Consider the following 22,213-nt stretch of genomic DNA (forward strand, 5'->3'; position numbering starts at 1 on the left):
AGGTGCCAAAATCTCACTGAAACTCAATGCAATTTGGGTACCTAGCTCCCTTGGCCTTTTGAAAATCATAGCTTCAGTGTCCATTTTAACAACCACATAACTTCAGGACGAATGCAGCAGGCAATTAATCCTGACCTATTAGAGGGATATGGGGAAATAGGTATGGGGGCAGAGACAGCAGCTGGGCATGAGCTGAATCCCCTCCCAAAGGTCTGTATTTGGAGACTGTTGGTTGTAGTTCAAGATAAGAACGGTCATACTAGGTCGGACCAATAGTCCATCTAGACCAGTATCCTGTCTCTGGCAGTGGCCAGTGGCAGATGCTTCAGAAGGAATGAACAGAACAGGGCAATTTCGGGTGTTCCATCTCCTGTCATCCAGCACCAGCTTCTGGCATTTGGAGGCTTAGGGACACCTGGAGCATGCAGTTGCATCTCTCTGACCATCTTGGCTAATAGCTATTGTGGAACCTATCCTCCATGGACTTTTTTGAACCCAGTTATGACTGTGTGTTATGTGAAGAAGTACTTCCATTCATTTGTGTTAAACCTTCTGCCTATTCATTTCAATGGGCAACCCTAGTTTTTGTGGTATACGAAGGGGCTAATAACACTTTTTTTTCTATACCATTTATGATTTTATAGACCTCTATCATATCCCCACCTTAGTCATCTCTTTTCTAAAATGAATAATCCCAGTCTTTTTAACCTCTCCTCGTATGGAAGCTGTTCTATACGCCTAATCATTTTTGTTGCCCTTCTCTGCACCTTTCCCAATTCTAAATATCTTTTCTGAGATGGGGAGACCAGAACTGTATGCAGTATTCAATGTGTTGTGTACCATGGATTTATATAGTGGTATTATCATATTTTCTGTTTTATCTGTCTCTTTCTTCATGGTTCTGAACATTGTTAGCTTTTTTGAATGCTGCCGCATTTTGAGAGAATGTTTTCAGAGAATTATCCACAATGACTCCAAGATCTTTCCTGAGATATCAGCCAATTTAGACCCCATCATTTTGTATGTATAGGTGAGATTATTTTTTCCCATGTGCATTACTTTGCACTTATCAACACTGAATTTCATCTGCCATTTTGTTGCCCAGTCACCCAGTTTTGTGAGATCCTTTTGTAACTTTTCACAGTCTGCTTTGGACTTAATTTTCTTGAGTAATTTTATATCATCTGCAAATTTTGCCTCCTCATAGTTCACTCCCTCTTCTAGATCATTTATGAATATGTTGAACAGCATAGGTCCAAGTACAGAACCTTTGGGGACCCTGCTATTGACCTCTCTCCAGAGTGACAACTGACCATTTATTCCTACCCTTCGTTTCCTAAATTTTAACCTGCTACTGATCCAGGAGAGGACTTTTCCTCTTATCACATGTCTGCTTACTTTGCTTAAGAGTCTTTGAGTGACCCTGTCAAATACTTCCTTAAAGTCCAAGTACACGTTATCAACTAGATCATCCTTGTCCACATAGTGGTTGACACCCTCAAATAATTCTAATAGATTGGTGAGGCATGATTTCCCTTTACAAAAGCTGTGTTCACTTTTCCCCAACATAGTGTATTTATCTATGTTTCTGATAATTCTGTTCTGTACTATAGTTTCTCCCAATTTGCCTGGTACTGCAGTTAAGCTTAGCAACCTGTAATTGCCAGGATCTCCTCTATCTCCACTGATTTAAACAATAAGTTACATACCACAGTTAGTAGTTCTGCAATTTCTTGAGTTCCTTCAGAACTCTTGGGTGAATATCATCTGGTCCTAGTGACTTGTTACTGTTTAAAATTTATCAATTTGTTCCAAAACCTCCTTTATTGACACTATTAATCTGGGACAGTTGTTTTTACCCAAATGTTTTCTTTCTCACCGCTCTGTAGTAAGTAGTGCAATGATTGTGATGCAGGGAAACGTGGCTAATGAAGCAGGCAGGGCGGGGCAGGCAGGTTAGCTGGGGAGGAGAGCATGGAATGGATTTAGCTAGTTGCTCTTCAAGTTTTTTTCTTGCCCTGCCTTATTATTCCTCATTTTTGTGTAATTCCCCTTTTGAAGTTAAATACTAGTGTGGTGAGTTTCATTGGCACTTCCCCCTACAAAGATGTTACATTTAATTACATTTTAGTTGCTATTACTGAGTGGTTCAGTTATATTTACCTCTTAGACCTAATCCTGTCCTCCACTTTAGACTAAACCAAGAATTGCGTGCTCTCAGCCCCCGCACACTACCTCTCTTCAGTCAGTGGAAGCGCTTTGGTGCGAATGTGCACCACCAACAGAAGGAGGGTAGTGTGGACATCAGCCACTGCAGTAAATACTAACATAGGCCAATTTACGATTGTAGTGTAGATATGCCCTCAGTGTATTAGCGTGGAATAATATAGATAAAAGTAGGCTTAGTGTTTATTGTGTGGGTGAGTTGTTGAGCGATCCTTGAATAAACTGCAATTAGGATTAGATAGAGATTAATTAATATGTAAATAGCAAGGTGTAAAATAGCTCCCAATCTTCTACTCACTATAATCTGCTGGTAAGGAAAAGAAGTTTGGGGAGTCTAATTAAATACTTTGCTAAAGCCAGCGTGCTTTGGAGAGAGCAGCACATTAGCCAGGGCTTGGTTTTACCCAAATGTTTTCCTTCTCGCCACTCTGTAGTAAGTAGCACACCCATTGTGATGCAGGGAAACATGGCTAATGAAGTGGGCAGGGCGGGGGAGGCAGGTTAGCTGGGAAGGAGAGCATGCAATGGATTTTATTAACACTGTTGAGCTGCTTGTGAATGATTTTGTGACTATACAAATTGGCGACTTCTTTCTCTGAATATCACTGTAATTGACAGTGAAAGTCACTAGATTTGTCACTGGTTGCTTTGACACTTATTTCCTCGCTAGGGAAACCAAAAAGGTCAGTAAATCTAGCAACAAAATCACTGAGTTGGCAACACGTTGGAATTTCCCAAACTTGGTCAGATCTGTTTTCCTTTCCTGTACTATAGAGCCCTCTACTGACTGGACGTTGAACTGGGGGAGCACAGTGCCAATAGTGAGTCAACAGGTTCATTGCAGTACCTAGGGCTAACTACGGAGGCCATACAGATGCTCTGGGTCGTACTGTTTACACAGCGCCCTGTCTTCAGAATGGAACAGGTTGATGAGATCTGTACACCAGTGCTCTGTGCAGCTAGGTACACTGGTGCTCTGCATTCTGCACTAGCTCCCCATGCAATTCTGGATCCAATTTTAGAGCCTAGTTCTCTACTTCAAAGCTTTCAATGAGCTATGGCCTGGTTACTTTTCGCACCATACTGAGAATTCTATAATTAACAAAGATACAGTTGCTGACAGCATTCAGGATGATATTCTCATTTAGATGGGGGAAAAGTGTTTTTGGCAGAGTCTGCAGCTGTAGGAGCCATAACAGCTGTAGATCAGGATGAATTTGTGCTTTGTCTCTTTTAGAGCACAATGCAAGATGGCTCTTAGCACATGTTTTAATTCAGTTCCCAGACAAAACACTACGCTAAACTAGTGTTAAGACTGAGAGTAGATAAGAATCATAGAATATCAGGGTTGGAAGGGACCTCAGAAGGTCATCTAGTCCAACCCCCTGCTCAAAGCAGGACCTAATCCCCAACTAAATCATCCCAGCCAGGGCTTTGTCAAGCCTGACCTTAAAAACCTCTAAGGAAGGAGATTCCATCACCTCCCTAGGTATCCTGTTCCAGTGCTTCACCACCCTCCTAGTGAAATTTTGAGTAATTTAAGGGTTAAAAACATTACAAAATTGTTGTAATTATCGCAAAAACTAAACATTTCAAGGCATCACATCCTTCTTCTTGCCATTTTCCATAACTCCCGTTCTCCAGTTGTATTGTCTTCATGAAGTTCCATGGTAGAGAGTTGTATACCTAGGTATGTTGCAATAGAAAACAGAGACAGTTGGGAGCAATCCATTATCTTTCTGTTTACATAAAGATGATCTCTTGACGTACATGTACAGAACCCTTCACTCCGCTGACTCATGTAAACCAAACGAAATACGGCATGCAAATTAGCTGGAGGTTAAGGGTGAGGATTGGTCGAATTATCTCTTATGACACCACTTAAAAAATGTCTTGAGCTTTTGACTTACCCTTGACTATAATGGGCCAGAGCCTCAGCTGTGTAATTCAGTGTTGCTCAACTGACTTCAGTGGAACTATGCTAATTTGCACTAGCTTAGGATCTGGCTCAACAGCAGTTGTGCCAAATCTCAAGGTTTTATCATGCATCTTGTGGTATTTTGTGTTTTTATTACAGCTCCAGCTGGAATGAGGTTATCATCTGAGAATGGCTTGTGGCTATGAAGAAAAGCTTAAACATGTGAGTCCTAAAGGTTCCAACATCAGAAAGCAAATAATAATAATAAAAAACAACCCCAAAGTGTTATTTTTGGGACTTGAGTCATGAGTTTAGCACTGTTGGGGTTGGCAATACTGCAAAAATCATTACTAACTTTGAAAGCTCACATATTCGTTAAGAGATGTAACAATCTGGAAAGTTTGAAGAGTCTCTATGATTCCATTATTAAACTTATTTGAGCCATGAAAAGGTAAGATAATTACTGAATTTAAAAAAATGTTATTGTGAAATCTATTCTGGAAAAGTAGAGTCTTTCATCCAGAAAATCTGCTACAAAATTGGATTGTCCTCTGAAGAGTAATTGTGCCAAATTTGAAAACTAAGTTAAATAAACTGTGAAACAGTGGGATTTCAGTCCTGCTTTAGGTACAAATCTAAACTCGCCCTTAACTATGGAGTTGCTAGGAGCACCTCTATAATGATTTCTTCAGAGTTGCTGGTGACAATTTTATTTTCCCTTTGTTTCTCTTCTCTAATGATCCATTTTAATGTGACCTAACAAAGAGAGGGGCATCGAAGATGGTCATAATCGAGCAGTTTTTAATTACCATCTGCTACTGTTGCTACTTTTAATTGATTTTGTTGCCTAGATTCCACTATGAAGAAACACTAGAAACATATTAGTTAGATATTATTTCTGTTTGCCTAGGGGTCTGCTGAAGATCCTTATTGGTTCCATGCAGTGAAACTGCCAGAAACTCTTGCTCTTCTACCATTTAAAAGGCACTAGAAAGTTACTTGATTTTTTTGTATCTGTTAGTCTCTTGTGAAATGGGGTATGATCCAGCTCCTTTACACCACACCATCATAAAGGGACTAGAAGCCTGGTGAATCCTGCCTCCTGGAATTCCCACAGTACAGGAACTATTTTCTGTAATGCTATTCAGGATGTCTCTTTAGAGAGCTGTGGGCAGCAGTCATAAATTGGGCAGTCCCTGCAGCTGTTCTCATTTTTAGGCCAGAGGTCATGCTGTCCATCAGACCAGGCCAGAATTTTGGAAACACAAAAGAGATGCACAGCCACTGTTGCCTTCCCCACCTTCTAATTTATGCCCCTCACAAGGTGCAGCTCAGAACTGCTGGGCTCAAAGTCTTGAGGGTCTGCTCCTCTGGATCCCTGCGGCATTAGGAGTGTTGACTGCACATTAGCATTGTCTGCCCTTTTTGTTTTCCCTGTCTTTTACAAACTGTCATCCTTCTCTTTGTCTGTCTTGTTTAATTGGTTTCAGGTTAAGATTGATGAGGCTGTTAGTGGGAAAGAAGGTCTGTGGAGGAGGGTGTGGCCATTGATAAAGAGTGTGCAAAGGATGGGATAGTGGTGACGATGAGCCAGATAGATGGAGCTGAGAACTTTATTATTCTGCCTCAGCAGCAAGCCCAATTTGTGATACAGTGCACTGGAGTATGTCCAACCTTTATCAGTATTGAATTAGAGCCATTAAGGCTGCTTTTAATTTACATAATTCTAAATAATTTAAAATGCCTTCCTTTCATTAGCTTTTTTAAAATAGTTATTATTAATATCACATGCTGCTGAAAAATTTATCTCCTAAATTCCTTTGCTGACCTTGTGGAATCCGAATAAGAAGACACACGTCTGTTTAACCTGATCTCTGCATATGTTATTCCTCAACAAAAAGAAAACTGTTACTACGGTACTTTGACCTTCTGACATTTTGGAATTTTGTAAGCTTCAACTGCTTTTTCTCAGAAAAACAACCATTGCAAAAGAGCAGTATTTAAACAGGCAAATCCCCTTAAATCTACTTTTTTCACATGAGAAAAACTGCTAATGCTTATTTTCTTTGAAAAAAACTCTGAACATAGTTTCGGTTTTGTATACATAAAGTAATATAAACCAGTCTCCTGGATTACAGAATGACAGTGATACGAGCCTGGTGCTCCCCTACGAAAGAAATGGATGTTTAGCCCAAAATGTATTTATTGCATGCTGTAAGAAAAGTTTCCACCAGATTATACCCTTTGATAGTTATTTGCCACTTAGTATTTGTGGCTTTAGCCTTGCAAGTTATAGAAAAACAGTCTGTGTTCAACAAATAGAACATATCAGCTGCTAGACATAAGCATGGTTTGTCCATTCACTGTGCATTGTAGTGGTTTCACATCATAGACCATGCCCCTAAATTAGTCTCTTATTTACTCTCCAAGAACAGTTCAGAAAATCTTTGAATAATATTTGTTTTCAGTGAAAGAAAATGACCTACAAAGGATAATCCTGGAAATAAATGTCATATCCTTTGGGGTGTAACTGAGGTAATGTGAGGAGTACAAGCTCACCAGAGAAAACATAGGATGCTGCAAGGTAGAGTTAGGAGACAACTAAGATATTTCATGGAAATAATGGATACAATGGGCATGATCTGCAAAGGGCAGAACCCCAGCACCAGGAATAAAAGTGTGTGTGTATATACAGTATATATAATTTTCATACATAATTACCATAATTGTGCAGGCAGATCAGGTATTTGCACCTACCAAATTCACCTTTTTCAAGTTGTTATCTGAAATGGCAAACAGCCCTTTAATTCTGCCCTTTAGAAAATAAGGCCCAGTGAACAGCACAATGGGCTCTAGATAAGCAAGCATACAAGTATGAAGGACAAGTTTGGATAGTAGAATAGTAGGCATATAGACTGCATTGCAGGGCATTGTTGCAGGCCTTTCAGTAGTAGTATTAAACTAAGAGGGTCAGCTGATGGTGGTAGACTTTGATTCTGTACTAGGTTCCACTTATGAGCCCCTGCAATCCTTTCTGGGCATCAGAATCTACTAATTCAGCAATACAATTGCTGATAACCTCAGCAGAAGGCATAATACTATCATACACTTATCACCATTGGCAAGTTCCTCTGTGTCTGCCCTAACTCCTGTCAGCCTAGACACAAACATAAAATGTTAGCTGGTTTCCTGTGGTCCTATGGCCAAATTGAACCTTGAGAAGGTTTGTGAGTGCTGAGAGGGTACTGAAATGTTCTATAGCAGCCTACTGGTTTAGGCATGAAGATCTATCTTCACCTTTCTCGTAAGAAGCTATCTCACCATGCCAGATATTCAGCTCTATATTCGGAGTCTATTCCCCTAAGCCAGAACTTCCATTCTCTAGTTGAGACTAATCCACTTTTACAGATCATCAGTTCCCTTTTTTGGAGCCTAATTCATCATGCCAGAAATTCAAGTGTTCTTTAGCAATCGAATCCTCATTTCCAGATGTTCAGCCTTTCCAATTTGTGCCTAATCCATATTTCTATCTTTTCAGCTATCCACTCGGACACCAGTTCATCTTGTTAAATTTTCAGCTTCTCATTTGAAGCCAAACTCATATAGGCATGATGTTCAACTCCCTACTGGGCACTTAATCCAGGTTGCCAGCTGTTCAGGTCAGGTAACTTTTAACTGGGCCCATTGTGTAACTCAACCAACCAGCACCATTTTTCTGCAGCTAACTTGCAAGGTGAAACTGTATTGGTTGAAATAAATCAGTGGTTGAGAGAAACTGGATTTATATATCAAGATGTCCCATTGGTAGGTTATTTGGTCCTGAAAGGTTCTGTGCTTGTGTACTGGTTTGGGCATAAACCTAGACCTTCAGCTTCCAAATCAGAACCAAAGTTGGCATGCCAGCTCTTCAGCTTCATATCCAAAGCCTAATCCAACTGACCACATCTTTAGCATCTCATTAGAAGCCTAATCCACACTTCTAGATCTTCTACTTCACATTAAGAACCTAGAATCTATCATACCAGATATTTACAACACCAGTAGGAGCCTTATCCATATTTACCGAACTTCAACTCCTCATATGGATCCTAATCCATATCTAGATCCTCAGTATTCTAGTTGGTGCCTGATTCACATTATTAGCTCCTTATTCAGAGTCTCATCCATATTTTTAGACCCTCTGTTCCCCATTGACAGCCTGGTTCACCATGCCAGATCTTCAGCTCCACATTCTGAGCTGAATCAAAGGCTCTCTTTCAGAGCACAACTAATATCTTCAGCTCTTCAGACCCTTATTCAAAGCCTAATTCACCACCCCAGATCTTCAGCTCACGAGTTGAATTCATATTTCCAGAACTTCAGATCCCCATTGTGAGCCTAATCCTTATTTCCAAATCTTCAGTTTCCTATTTAGAGCCAGATATCTAGGCAAGATCTTGAAGTGCCCACTGGAAGCTTAATCTACATTGCCAGATGTTCAGGTCAAGTTACTTTTAACTGGGGCTGTTGTAACATCAATGTATAGTCACAATTATTGTCTAGCTAATTTATCATGTGCACTTGTATTGGTTGTAATAAGTCAGTGGATCAAGTCCTAATTTTAATAGGGCCTGAAAGGTTCCATGATTGCATGTTAGCACTGATCTCAAGCTACAACTTCAGAACCCTAATGACCCTACATCAACAGGTTTTTGTAGGAGAACACTTCAACCTTCCTGGCCACACAATAGCAGATTTTAAAGTAGCCATCCTACAGCAAAAAAACTTCAAAACCAAACTTCAAAGAGAAACTGCTGAGCTTCAGTTCATTTGCAAATTTGACACCATCAACTCAGGATTAAACAAAGACTGTGAATGGCTAGCCAACTACAAAAGCAGTTCCTCCTCCCTTGGTGTTCATACCTCAACTGCTAGAAGAGGGCCTCACCCTCCCTGATTGACCTAACCTCGTTATCTCCAGACTGATTCTTGCCTGCATATTTATACCTGCCTCTGGAAATGTCCATTATATGCGTCTGACGAAGTGGGTATTCACCCACGAAAGCTCATGCTCCAATACATCTGTTAGTCTATAAGGTGCCACAGGACTCTTTGTTGCCTTGTATCCAAGTGTCACAGGTGCTAATAGATTCTGTGGTCACATACTAGTCTGCACATCAAGCCAGATTTTCTGCTTCCTCATAAAGCCTACCTCAGCATGCCAGATCTTCTGCTCTACATTCAGAACCTATTTCCCCAGGTCAAATCTTCGGGTCCCCATTTGAAGACTAATTCATATTTCCAAATCTTCAACCTCTCACTCCGAGCCTAATCCACTAGCCCAGATCATCAGCTCCCTAGTAGGGCTTAAGCCATATTTCCAGATCTTCAGCATCCCATTGGGCAATAAATCCATAGATAAGATTTTAATTCTCTGTTCGGAGCCTAATCTACATTGCCACATGTTCAGGTTAAGTTACTTATAACTGGGGTCACTGTAATTCAATCACCTAATGTTCTGCTTCTAATTTGCAAACTGATTTATTGCTTATAATTAATCTGTGGTTTGAGAAAGACTGGACTAATGTGTCAAAACTTCTTTTGGTGGGTTACTTAACCCCAATTTTCACAGTTCCTTAAAGCTTCTTTGGTCACATACTTTTCTGGGATCATCAACTGTTCATTCGGAGACTACTCCTCCATGCCAGATATTTAGGTCCCCATTAAGAATCAAAATCTCATCTCCTCACCTTCAACTCGCATTGGGATACCTAATCCAAAATGCCCGATCCTTACCTCCTGTTGACAATCTTATCTACATTTCCATATTTTCCACTATCAATCTAGAGGTGATACACCAGGCCTGATCTTCAAATCCCCAGTAAGACCCTAATTTACCAGAGCAGATCCTCAACTCCGGGCCTAAACAAAGCATAATCCAATATTGCATTTCTTTAGCCCCACTTGTTCCTTTCAGTCTGGAGATGCTTATTGCTCTGCCTGGTTATATGCAAATAGAGTATTAGGTATCCATTATGAAATATATATCTGCATACTTAGACACTAGATTAAGAAATTAACATGGGATCGCAAAATCTACAGGAAGGAACACGCAGCAGGAGGGTGTCTGGTTTATGAATAAAGATCAAAGGACTTTTTTTATATATCTGGGGTTGCTAAGGGACACGCTGGAATCTTTCACCAAGGAAGTAAGATGACAGTGGGGTTGTTTCATGAACAGCCAAGGCTGGCTATAATACACTGGAAGGATTTTGGTTGATCTTTTGCTGTTATGACAACATCCTATTAGTTAAGTTGAGGCTGTAGTATTTGTGCTATGATTTTATTTTGTGTTACCCTTTGTTTCTGATATTTCTACTTGCTCTCATTTGAATCTCTGTTCTTTGATAAATAAACTTAGATTCTTTATAGAGAAAGCAAGTGTAAGTGCTGTGTGCTAAGAGAAGCGGTGTTCTATGGTGTAACTAGTAAGCTCCTGTGTACTGTTCCTTTGGGAACAGAGGATCTGGAATTCTGTGAATGTCCAGTAGAGCAGGGGCTGGATGCTACAGGAAATACTTGTAGGGCTCAGGGTTGGAATGTGCCTGTTGCTTACCTGCAGAGGGACGGCAGAGCCCACATGAGCTGAGAGAGGAGTGCTTGGGCTGCCAGTATCAGGGAGCTAACACACACCAGGCACAGACATGGCTTCCTCATGCTAAGGGCAGGTGGTAATGAGCTGCCTCACAACCCTGGGTACCCTGGGAAGCACCTGAGCCAGGTCAGAGTCCTGTGAGGCAGATGCCCCACTCCCCACACTCAGATGGCATTTGACATGGAGAGTGCTCCCTCCCTTCCCCTTCAGTCCCCACCTCCTTTACCAAAGGACATGAAGCTTGAGCAACCTTGCCCTTGGCCACCACAGCCACCTCAGATGTTACAACCCTTTCCCCTTTTTTCATCCTTTGTCATCTGTGCCACCCTGACACTTCTCCACTCCTATGCCAGGGTCAGCCTTCTGCCCTATCTTCCTCTCTCTCTGCTGTTGCAGCACTTTCTGCAGCTTCCTGCACCTAACCCCTATCATCTTTGTCCACGCGCCACTGACCACCTCTATAATGGGAGCATTGTAGGCAAGTTCTTCCCCCTCTCCTCCAACAGCAACAGAGGGTTGTACCATCGCAGAAACACTTATTCCCCTTCCCTCCTCCTCACTCTTGTTCTCAGATGCCATAATCTGGCCTCCTACTGATTTCTGGAAGCAAACTGCCACCCCCATTTCTCTGCTTTCCTCTACCACAAGAGTAGGCAACCTATGACACACGTGCCGAAGGCGGCACGCAAGCTGATTTTCAGTGGCACTCACACCGGTCCAGGGGGCTCTGCATTTTAATTTAATTTTAAATGAAGCTTCTTAAACATTGTAAAAACCTTATTTACTTTACATACAACAATAGTTTAGTTATATATTACAGACTTATAGAAAGAGCCCTTCTAAAAACGTTAAAATGTATTACTGGCACGCGAAACCTTAAATCAGAGTGAATAAATTAAGACTCGGCACACCACTTCTGAAAGGTTGCCAACCCCTGCTGTACCACCATCCTTTCCACCTCCATGTGCTCCCTTGGCATGGATCTCTTGCCCATGTCCCTAGTTCCTCCATCATGCACATCCGGTGTAACATGGACACACTGCTAAGAGGCCCAGCTGCCCACAGCAGTACTGGATGGCATGACACCACAAAACGATCAGAAGCACCACACTTGTGACAGGTTCAGGGATGCCCCTCATAACTAACATACCGCCATTCTTCCGCTATCATGAAAGAGCTGGGTAAGTGCAGAATTCCCCCATCTATATCCCCATTTGACTCAGGACTTTCTCTCCGGGACCCAACAGAATTGCCTGTCTACTTAGCCAGTCCATGATCAACTCATAGGGCACTAAATGGTTCTGAAACATTATGATGACCTTCGTAATATCTGGTCTTATCAGGATAATTGTCAACACCTTCTGCCAGTCCCTTACCCCACACCCTTGCATATCCAGTCCAAAACCTTTCCATTAGCTCACGTGACTGGAAGCACAAGTAGATTTCCCTGGACGTGGGTAGCTGGCTCACAGCTGTGAGGTCCACTGAAGAGAACTGCAAACCCTAGCTTCTCTCAGCTCTCCCCATGCGGCATCTGAGCCAAGCTGAGGCACAACCCTCACCTGACGAGCAGAAGCTGCACAGGCAACTACATAATTACAGAGCGAGCAGACTACTCGGCAGGCAGGCACTTGGGTGTGAGGGGCCAATTAACCCACCTGGGTACACCTGGAGGGTCGGCCAGACCTAATCAGAGATAAAGCCCAGCTGGGGAGTCCCCCACCTCCCCAAAGAGCTGGGTGATCCCAGTTGGAGAGGGGAGACCTAATGGAAAGGAGGTGGGAGTTCCTGTTCCCTCAGAAGTAGTCTGTATGGAGTCTGAGAAGAGCAGACAGGCTTCTCTAAGGTCAAGCTGGAAGCTTGACTGGAAATAGGGGCCCTGAGGAGTGGTAGCCTGCCTGAAGCCCTGAGGGAGGTGAGAAATGTGCCAGCCCCTGGACACTGGGTTAATCATGGTACAGAAGCCTGTGGTTAGACAGGAGGACAGTATAGAGCATCAGGGACATGACTGTGATGAGGTGGCTGCCAGCTGAGCTCAGCCAGGCTGAAGATTTGATTCTGTACACATTTCTGTTGGATTTTAGTAAAGGAATCTGGCCACGGAAGGGGCAAGACTTTGCAAAGTGATCTGGCTGGAAGGCCAGGAAACACTTGCGACTGGAGTTGGCCAAAGAAGAGGTGGAGAAAACCATTCAGCATAATTCATGAGATATTTTGGTGTTGCCAAATCTGTATATTTTGCCATTTTTGTGGGGGGAGGAAAAAAATTGCCCAGCTGCTGTTTGGCAACGTTAAGCCCAAAGGGTGATGCTTGTGAGGCTAAATGTATTATGGATACGGCTGCTGAGCTGGTAATGCTAGTTTAATGTCTAGAGACCTGTGGTCTGAATCACCACACCCTCAGTAACATTTACTGTCAAAGGTTTTCCGTCTCATTTTCATGACATGCAGCATAGTTCACTTACCACAGGCAAATCTGTGTAAAGAATTCCCACATGAACCCTAAGTTTAAAAATAGAGAAACCATAATAGGCGAGGTCCTCATAGCATCTGAGTTGTGAAGAACGGTATCTGCTATAGCAACATGATAATGAAATTTCAATATAGTGTCAAGCTTAGCTCACAAATTTTGAGACCAATATGAAACAAAACCTGGTTTTGAATTCAAAGAATATCTGTTCTGCATTTTTTGTTTTGTCCTTGACGATGTATATGCAGTCAGGTTATGGGTTGGCTTTATTTCAATTTTTCATTAATTATACATTCTCTCTCTCTCTGACAAATGAATATAAATGAAAATTCAGTTTTTAGTGAGGCATTTTAATTAGATGAAAAGATTCTGCTTATTTTTTCCTACTTAATCAATGGCAATTATTCATTAAGAAGAAGGCACACACATGACTCAGGAAATCCAACAACTCCAGGTTAACAGGCCCAGATCACTAGATAAAGTATGGGTAAAATGACTGTAGCTGATTCAAACTCCTGCTGAAATTGCTTTGTGTCATTAAAGTAGCTGGTGGTCAGAAATATATTCAAATAGCTGAAGCCGGCAAGTATTTTCACCTGGTCAAACTTGGTGTGCAAATATTACTTTCATAGGATTAGGCCTATTGTCTTTCCTGCTTCAGCCATTTTCCATGATCTCCACAAAAATAAACATTTTCTTCTTGAAAGGAGAATAAAGTTGTCATAATGTAATGCAAACAAAGAAAATTGAGCAAAGACAACTCCTGAGATCTCTACTGAAATATAGTAATATATTGCAAATAAAAGAAGATATGTATAAAGCCAGCTGTTAGCTTACTGGCTAATTCTAACAGTTGAGGAAAAGAGAATAACACTATTGTTATTTCTAGTTGGTATTCTGTGTTGAAACAGAAGCAGAACAGAATAGTTTGATTCTGTTTCTTCCACAGTGGCAGAAAAGGGGAGGGTGACTTTTCAAGAAAGCAGATTTCAGGACAAGGGTGGCAGAGTCTTCCCAAAAGTGGGGGAGCCAGGGCCCCCCTGCAGCCCTACCCCCGGCCAAGCTGGAAACGAGAACCCAGGGTGGGGTGCGGCCTGAAAGCAGCCCCCTGCCCATGTTCCTACCCCCCTGGGCCCTCTGCCCAGGCTCCCCACAGCTGCCTGGGCAGCTCTCTCCAATCTGGCTCTTGCTGGCGTGGGGTGGGGGGGCTTGGAGCCGCAACCTGGCCATAATAAGAGCCACGCAGGCTCGGGGAGCTGTGGGGAGCCGTGGTGGACCCTCCACCAGCCCATGGTGCAGGGGACCTGCTGAGAGCAGCCCAGGGCCTGTGTCCCTGCTCCCTGGAGCCCCCACCAGTGCAGGTGGTGTTGCCTGATTTTTAGGAGGTTAATATTATTAATTTGGATAATATGGGTTATAGGCTTGCCAATTAATCTGATTAGAAGATAATAAGGTTTTTGTCCCAGAAGCAGGCTACACAGAGTTTGCAAAGGACCCTTGGGGGTATGACAGGATGCTTACACTGAGACAAATATTGTCTTAAAGACTTTTATTGAGCTAAATGGAATTCTACTCAAATAGTAATTAAATGGTAAAATAACCAGAGTTACAAATGCAATACTATTACTCTAAAGATACATATGGTATTATATACTATAAAGCTTTTGATTAATATGCTCACACCCTTCCTTGATAACCTGGTGGTAGGAGACAAAGGACCAGCCTCACCTCTGGCATGCCACGAGAGTTCAGGTCCAGGTTCCTCAGTGCTTGAGTGGGAGGTGCAGAGCTTCGGAGAAGCTAGAGCTAAGAGCTATCAAAGCTAACTTAGAGTTTTACTTAACTGACTTAAAACTTAAAATGGAGACCTCACAGACTAATAGACTAGTAAAACAAAGAACTATGAACAAAGAAGCTTGGAGCTTAGAAAACTTGGAAAACAAACTCTGAAGCTCAGAAGCTTTGAAAACCTAGATGCTTCCTTGGCATGGTGGATCATCCCTCTTATAGGGCACAAGATTGAGCCCTCCTTCTTTGTCCAATCTTACTTTCCTTACCCACCAAAATGCTGGGTACACTCACTTCATAGGCTGGTATGTTTGTACATATTGATGACATACACACATTAATGATATTAGATTATTCTTACGTTTGTTATTTTTGTCCTCCTACTTATCTCTTTTTTTTGTCCTCCCCCCTTGTGGTGTACCTGTTTACAGAGGGTATGAACTTAGGAAAGTCCCCTATGCTTCAACGCATTCTTTATTTATCTATGTTAAAGGTCGCAGCCATATATGGACTTTATACTTTAACTCATCACTATCTATCTGAGTGAAAGGTCCCAGACATATGTAGCTAACTTTGCCTTAGCTCAACATACAGGATATGGCCTGTAGGTCCCTTGCGTTACAGCCAAACTACTTTAATATAAACCTATTATAATAAAACAAATAATCAAACCCATAGGAAAAATAGAAACCTATATGAAAACATATATAGGCAAGCAAGAAGGCTAGCCCTACAGGCTACAGTGGAGGGTCTGTGCTGCGGCTCCCCACAGCTGCCTGTGCGGCTCTTACCATGGCCAGACTCCAGCTCCAAGGCCCTTCCCCAGCTGAAGCTGGGTCAGGGAGAGTCACACGGGCAGCTGTGGGGAGCCAGCGTGGAGTCGTGGACCCTCCACCTACCCTGGGCCAGGTGGGGAGCCTGGGGGCGGGTACATGGGCCGGTGGCTGCTCTCAGCCCCCCCTGCACCGTGGGCAGGTGGGGGGTGGGCGTGGCTCCTACAATTGCCAGGGCTCTATGCTGGCCTGGCCAGTGGGTAGGGTTTTGGGGGCGGGGAAGAGGAGGGGAAGTGGGCGGGGTCCAAAATGTGGGAGGGCCATGGCCCCCTGATCCTTCCAGTTCCAGCGCCACTCTTTCAGAATCTTGTTCAGAGTAAATGCTTGAAAAAAATTAGCGAACACTAACAGAGTTAAATCCAGATTCATGCATATTGTGTGGTTGTCATGCCACGTCGACTGTTTTCTGGCCTCTGCCTGAAAAGTCAATGTGCAGTCTTGGCACTGCAGACCAAGAGAATGTGTGTACAATGCAGAGATATATTCAGTGAGTGGGAGATACTTGGAAAGTATGGCTGTTGAAAGAGACCCAGAGATGACAAGGAACACAAAGTAGGTGTGATCTTGAAGTATCAATTTGAGCAGTTTATGGAGAGACATCATGTCACAGAGCAGAGAGGCAATAGTGCCTGGGTTTTTTAAACAAATGTGGTGTGACACTTTTTTTTGAAAAAGTGAGTCTGATAAATATTTCACATTAAGATAGACAAAGTCGTTACCATGTCCCAGCTTCCATTTTATTTCTTTTTAGAATCTTCCCCATTCCCCAGTATTCTCAGTGGCAGTAGGAACTCTGTTCAGGAAGTTTCATATATGCTGTAATTTCACATGCTCCATCTCAAATTTAACAAAACCAATATTACATGCAAAATGAGACAAGTGAGATACAGAGCCATGTATTGGCATTGATTTGTACATGACACTTCCCCGCTAATATCCATGGGGATGGAGCAATGGCATGAAATCATCTAGAGTTGACAGCTATTCAACTGCATCTAAGACCCCTTGTATTATTCAGCACATTAGACCTAAATTGTGCAACAAGGCCCATTGATTTATGGGGCAGATCTGCATTGAATTGTGTAGATTATTTCCCAAGGTTCATTACTTATATGGTTTAACTGCTCTCCTAGCTTAGGGGCTGTGCAATCTGGGTTGAGGCAGAGGCAGAAGGATGTCAAGCTCTTTTTTAGGGGAGACCAGGGGCTCTTAGGAGGATGCAGCTGCTATCTAAAGCTGGAGTAAAGCATTTTGACATGGGTTTGGAGCAGGGCAGCTAAGGAGGTCCACAGGGCATGCACCTTCCTAACCCCTGCAGCAGAAGTGCTCAGCTCCCATGCAGTTAAGGAGCTTCAGGATGGTATCCATCTCCTTCCTCAGGTTCTTCTTGTTCCTTTACAAACTATGCTTCTGCCCCTCATGCTGCTGCATGCTTCCTGCTTGCCCATTACCTCAGCAAGCCACACAGACTCCTAAAAGAGAGAATGGACAGGCTCAGTAGCTGGGAGGTGGCAGGAAAATGGCAATTTTTGTGGATTTATGTAACATCCTAGAAAAAGGGGAAATATGTGGCCCCTTGTGCACTCACCTAAGCCGAGCAATGAGAACTTTTCTTTACTTCAGTAAAAATCAAAGGGAGGTGGGAAAGTTAAAAACAAACATGACCACTAGAAGCACAAGGTCTCTGATGACAACTGTGCTTACTCAGAATCACGAAACTGCCAACAACAAGGGTGAATACTGTGGGGAACTAGCTTTATAATCCATTTGCCCATGTTTATGGAGTTCCCTGCCAGAAGAAATTAGGGCTGGGAGTTAGTTGCTCAGTTTTCATTGACTTTCAATGGGATTCCCTTAGGATCAGCCTGGAATAACCACAAACCTTACTGATTTCACGATAGAACTTAAGACCCAGTTTTCTGACTGGTAAGGATCTTCAGAAAGGCCATTTAGCTGAAGTGACTGTGCTGCCTTCTAGTTCGCATGTTAAGGAGTTAGTTGTTTTACCAAGAAGAGGAGGAGAACCTTTGCAGTCAAGAGGCATTTGTAAAAAGACAGGGTGGCTGTCACCACATGACCTCCCTTCCACTTCTCTGCCCTGTTGGTCTGAGTTGTTAGCTGAGGTGGTCCAACCGCACTTTTAGAGACATAATATGGCATCTACCAAGTCTGTTAAAATTAAATTCACTGTTAGGTGTAGCTGTATTAAATGATGGAGGAATAAGCTGGAGCAGGATGCTAGAATGGTGATTGTGATATGTGGAGATCTAGGTCTGAGTCCCCCCCATATGTGCTCTCAAAGGAAAGAGGTGCATATGTACCTTGAGATTCCAGTCTGCATCATTTCAATACAGAATTGTGCCGGTTGTGTCAGGAGCAGGGGACTGGGGTCTTCTTGCCATAGATATTGTCGGTAGTGATGTGGGATATGAGAGCAGTTTGTGGCTATAATGATGGGTGAAGGAAAGTATAAGTGTAAGTGGTGGTCTATGAGTGAGTGTGAAAGGGTTGTTAAATTTAACAAGTGAGGTATTCTGTTGGGGAGTAGTCTTAGTGTTTGAGGGTAGGGCCAGGGCAGGTAGTGCTTGTCCATTACGGTGAAAAAGCACTGAAAGTGTGTGTGTTATGGTTATGTTGGGGCAGAGTTAAGGTTGTGTGGGCATTTTATCTTAACTCTGTATTTCCTGGGTTTCACAAGTGTTGAGTGTCACTGAACTCAGCATTCTGGAAAGGCAGCAGCTGTCGTTGGGCAACCTTGACTTTGTATTAATGAAGGGTTTTTTTGTCATTTAATTTTCTAGTGTTTTAAACAAAGAAAAATGTTGTTGTAGAAGTTAGTGGTCAGTTAGATGTAGTTCTCACCTAGGTTTGCATTTGATTTTTCTACTGTGGCTAGGTAATAATCAACAGACCTAGCTTTTATATAAATGCTTTTCATTGGTAGATCTCAGGAGTATAGTACCCATCTCTCAAGTCAGTGTCAAAATGACCAAACTACGTACAATATCGGAATTGGAGATGGCCCTTATCTTAATACCTTACCCAGATCTGAACCCCCTCAAGCTTAGAAGTACTTAAAATCCAGATCCAAATGTTGTGGCTTGAGCTCATCTGCAATCAAACTTTGTAGCAATAAATTTGATATTCTGTGCTGCGTTTTTGCATACAAACAGTGTGTGGGATGACACAGCTGCTAAATGAATAGTATGTGCCTTTCTTAAAGTCCACAAATACACAGCTAGAAATAATGAACTTTGTAACAAAATATATTTGCCTGAAATGCCAGCCTTGAAGTGAAATGTGATGGAACTGTAGGATGCTGTTGTTCTCTACAAGACCACTAGATGATGCCATATAATTATATTACAACCTCTATATTGTATTTATTTCAATTTTACCTAGAAAAAAAGATAGTAGACTAGAACCAAATTTGGTTTTAATACACTGACAAAACTGAAAATAAACCAAGTATTGTTAGTTGCTTGGTTTAAATGTGCATTTTTATCACAGACCTCATCTCTATCACAACTGATATTTGTAGACAGACTAGAAGAGAGGCCAAGGATTCAAATGAGCATGAAAACTGAATCACCCTCATCCTAAAGGAGCAATTACACTAGGAAACTGTAAGCTTTTAGAGCAGGATTAGATGATATAGTGGTAAAACTATAGTGGTTTACACTACGGCCTATATTTTTGGTAGCATCAATGCAACAAAACATATACACTTAAAAAAACAAAACCCACACAAGGCCCTGGGGGCCTTGACTGCCACGGAACAGGGTTGAGGTATATTGGTGGGGCATTATGCAGAAACTTGCATTGCCTCTGCCCATGCTGTACCTATTCTGTGGCTAAAAAGAAGACTTTGACATGATTCTGATCTCACGCTGGTAATAGGAATAACTCCATTGATGTCAGTGCAGTTACACGGGGATAAAACCAGTGTTAGTTCAGAATCAGGACTGTAAATCATAAGCACTAAGTGTATTTAAAAATTCAAAGAGAAGGCATGTATGGATTTTGGTACAGCAGTGCCCGGGCTCCCATCACCACGCTGCTACTATTTTGCATATCTTAATATACAACACTTCTGTACATTTTATATTTTCAAACCAGTTGCTTAGTAGCTCAGCAGAATAGGCAGTCGTCCTTGTAGCTAAGTAACACTTTGGGCCAGATCCTGGATTAATAGGACCAGTGTCTTTAACAGATCTCTGCTGATTTACACCAGCTGAGGACATGGCCCATGGTTTTAAGTCATTTTGGCTCTTGTAGAAACATGATACTACACAATTTGACTTGAATGTTGTAATTTTTATTAAGGCTACCCGCATAAGACAGGCCTATTTGATTGTCAGGACTAGATATGGGCCACGGAAGGCCACTGGCTTTCTGTGTGTTCCAGCTGATTTCATCTCATTTACACATTCTTATGTGAGTTACTGCATTTTCATTACTTTAGCCTTTATAAGGACATGCTTAAAGTGATTTTGTTATTGTCCTGGATATATTTGATGGCATAGAGAAAGGGGTTATTTGTCTGCAGGAGGCATCCACAGAGAAGAGAGGATTTGTGAGTGTTGCTAATCTATCTTTAAGTGGATTTGATATTGATTTAAGAAAGCACTTATATGATCATCACAGATCAGTAGCAAACCCCACCCCCTGCACAACACTGTTTTATACTTGAAATACAATTTATAAATATGAAAAATTGTATGTTGTGCTCATCACCTTTCAAACTCTGCTTCTTCTTCTCACTTTTGGATTCCCATGTTTTCTTTTGCCCTTCTCCGCATTGGGCTGGAGAGAGGCTTCCTTCCTTGCCACACTCCTTCCTGCTATACTGGATCTTCCATGACCTCCTGCTGCTCTGGAGGCCCCACTCTCTTCTCCTGGGAGTTATTTGCATAGATGAAAACTACAAAACAAAATGAGATCACAATTTCTGAGCAGGAAAGGGACAAAATTCTGCTGGGGTTTGTTATGTTTGAGAAAAAACTTCTTTAAATGTATCTCACTCATGTCACAGTGAAAAAGATGTCATAGCAGTGCCATGTGTGCCCATGTATCTAATAAGATATCTACCTCTATATTGATAACTATCACTCACTGCAGCTGCTACTTATTTACCATCAGTGTCTAGGGAGAGAGAAAATGAAAAGCAAAAGGTAAAGGGCTGGATTTAGTAGTCTTCCAGTCCCTAGATACTCCGAGCAGACTGTCATTGTGACAAATATGTACGGCAGAGGAGAAGATGAAATATAATTGTGAGGAAATGCCTGTGGAGTAGCTGCTGTTGTTATGGAAGCATGTGGAAGAGGGGAGGGAAGAGTCCGTGGAAGTAAAGGTCACCCTCGGTATTAGAATACTGGGCTCTGTAACTGCTCAGCAGAGCAGAGACCTGCAGCTAAGAGCTCTGTTTTCTGTCGTATTAAATATATGTATAGTAAGAATATAAGAATTTTACCAGTGAAAACAAAATTTCCATTCTTTAATAAGAACCCCAACGTACCCTCTTATAATGCGTTCATTTTCAGAGGTATTTCTCTATCTGATGTGTATTACATTCTTCCACAACACCCTTTTTCCCCCTCCCCTGGTTTTTTAAACTCTAAGCAGATGAGCATCTACACATGTTTCTTATGAGCGCCTTCAACTCCCACTAATGCCAGGGGAAATGGAGGGTGCCCAGCACCTTGCAGGGGGCACCCAGAAGTTCAGGCCCATGATATTCTATTCCATCCATTAGCTAAGAGTTGCTACACGGACTTTATTAGATTTCTCCAGTATGACCAACAAAATCCCTAACAATGTAATTCCCTATTTTATGAGCCTTTAAAGATGAGGCTGCTTAAATAACTTCTAGAGTTCCCACCTCTGAGAGCCCACAGCATTATTTTTGGTACATGCCTCAGCTGGATTGCATAGACCGTACTGAATTAAGTCCCATCTATATCTAGTAGCTGTTGCTTTATTACACTTCTAGAGATCTCAAACAAGGCTTAGAAAATACAGCATAAAGGCAATAAAAAAGAAACGTAATCAAAATCAGATTCACACATCAGTGCTCTTATCCCTAATGGCTCACAAAACATCTCTCAATGCGGGAGACTCATATTAGGATTCATCACTGCAGCAGTGGATGAATAGGAGGAGGCCATTTATTCCTGTTAGAGAGCCTCTGGAGTCAACAGAAGTCTGTAAATATAATTTTGTGCGTGTTTTATTGGTGGTGAATCTTTCAACAGGTTTAGACATTGAAAGGAGCAACAGTACATGTTAAAAGTAGGGTAAAGCAACATAATTGGAAGAATGCATGACTTAATTAAATTTATGTA

This window comes from Terrapene carolina, unplaced genomic scaffold (genome assembly GCF_002925995.2).
Source record: "Terrapene carolina triunguis isolate 2854851 unplaced genomic scaffold, T_m_triunguis-2.0 Scaffold85, whole genome shotgun sequence".
Taxonomy (NCBI): domain Eukaryota; kingdom Metazoa; phylum Chordata; order Testudines; family Emydidae; genus Terrapene; species Terrapene triunguis.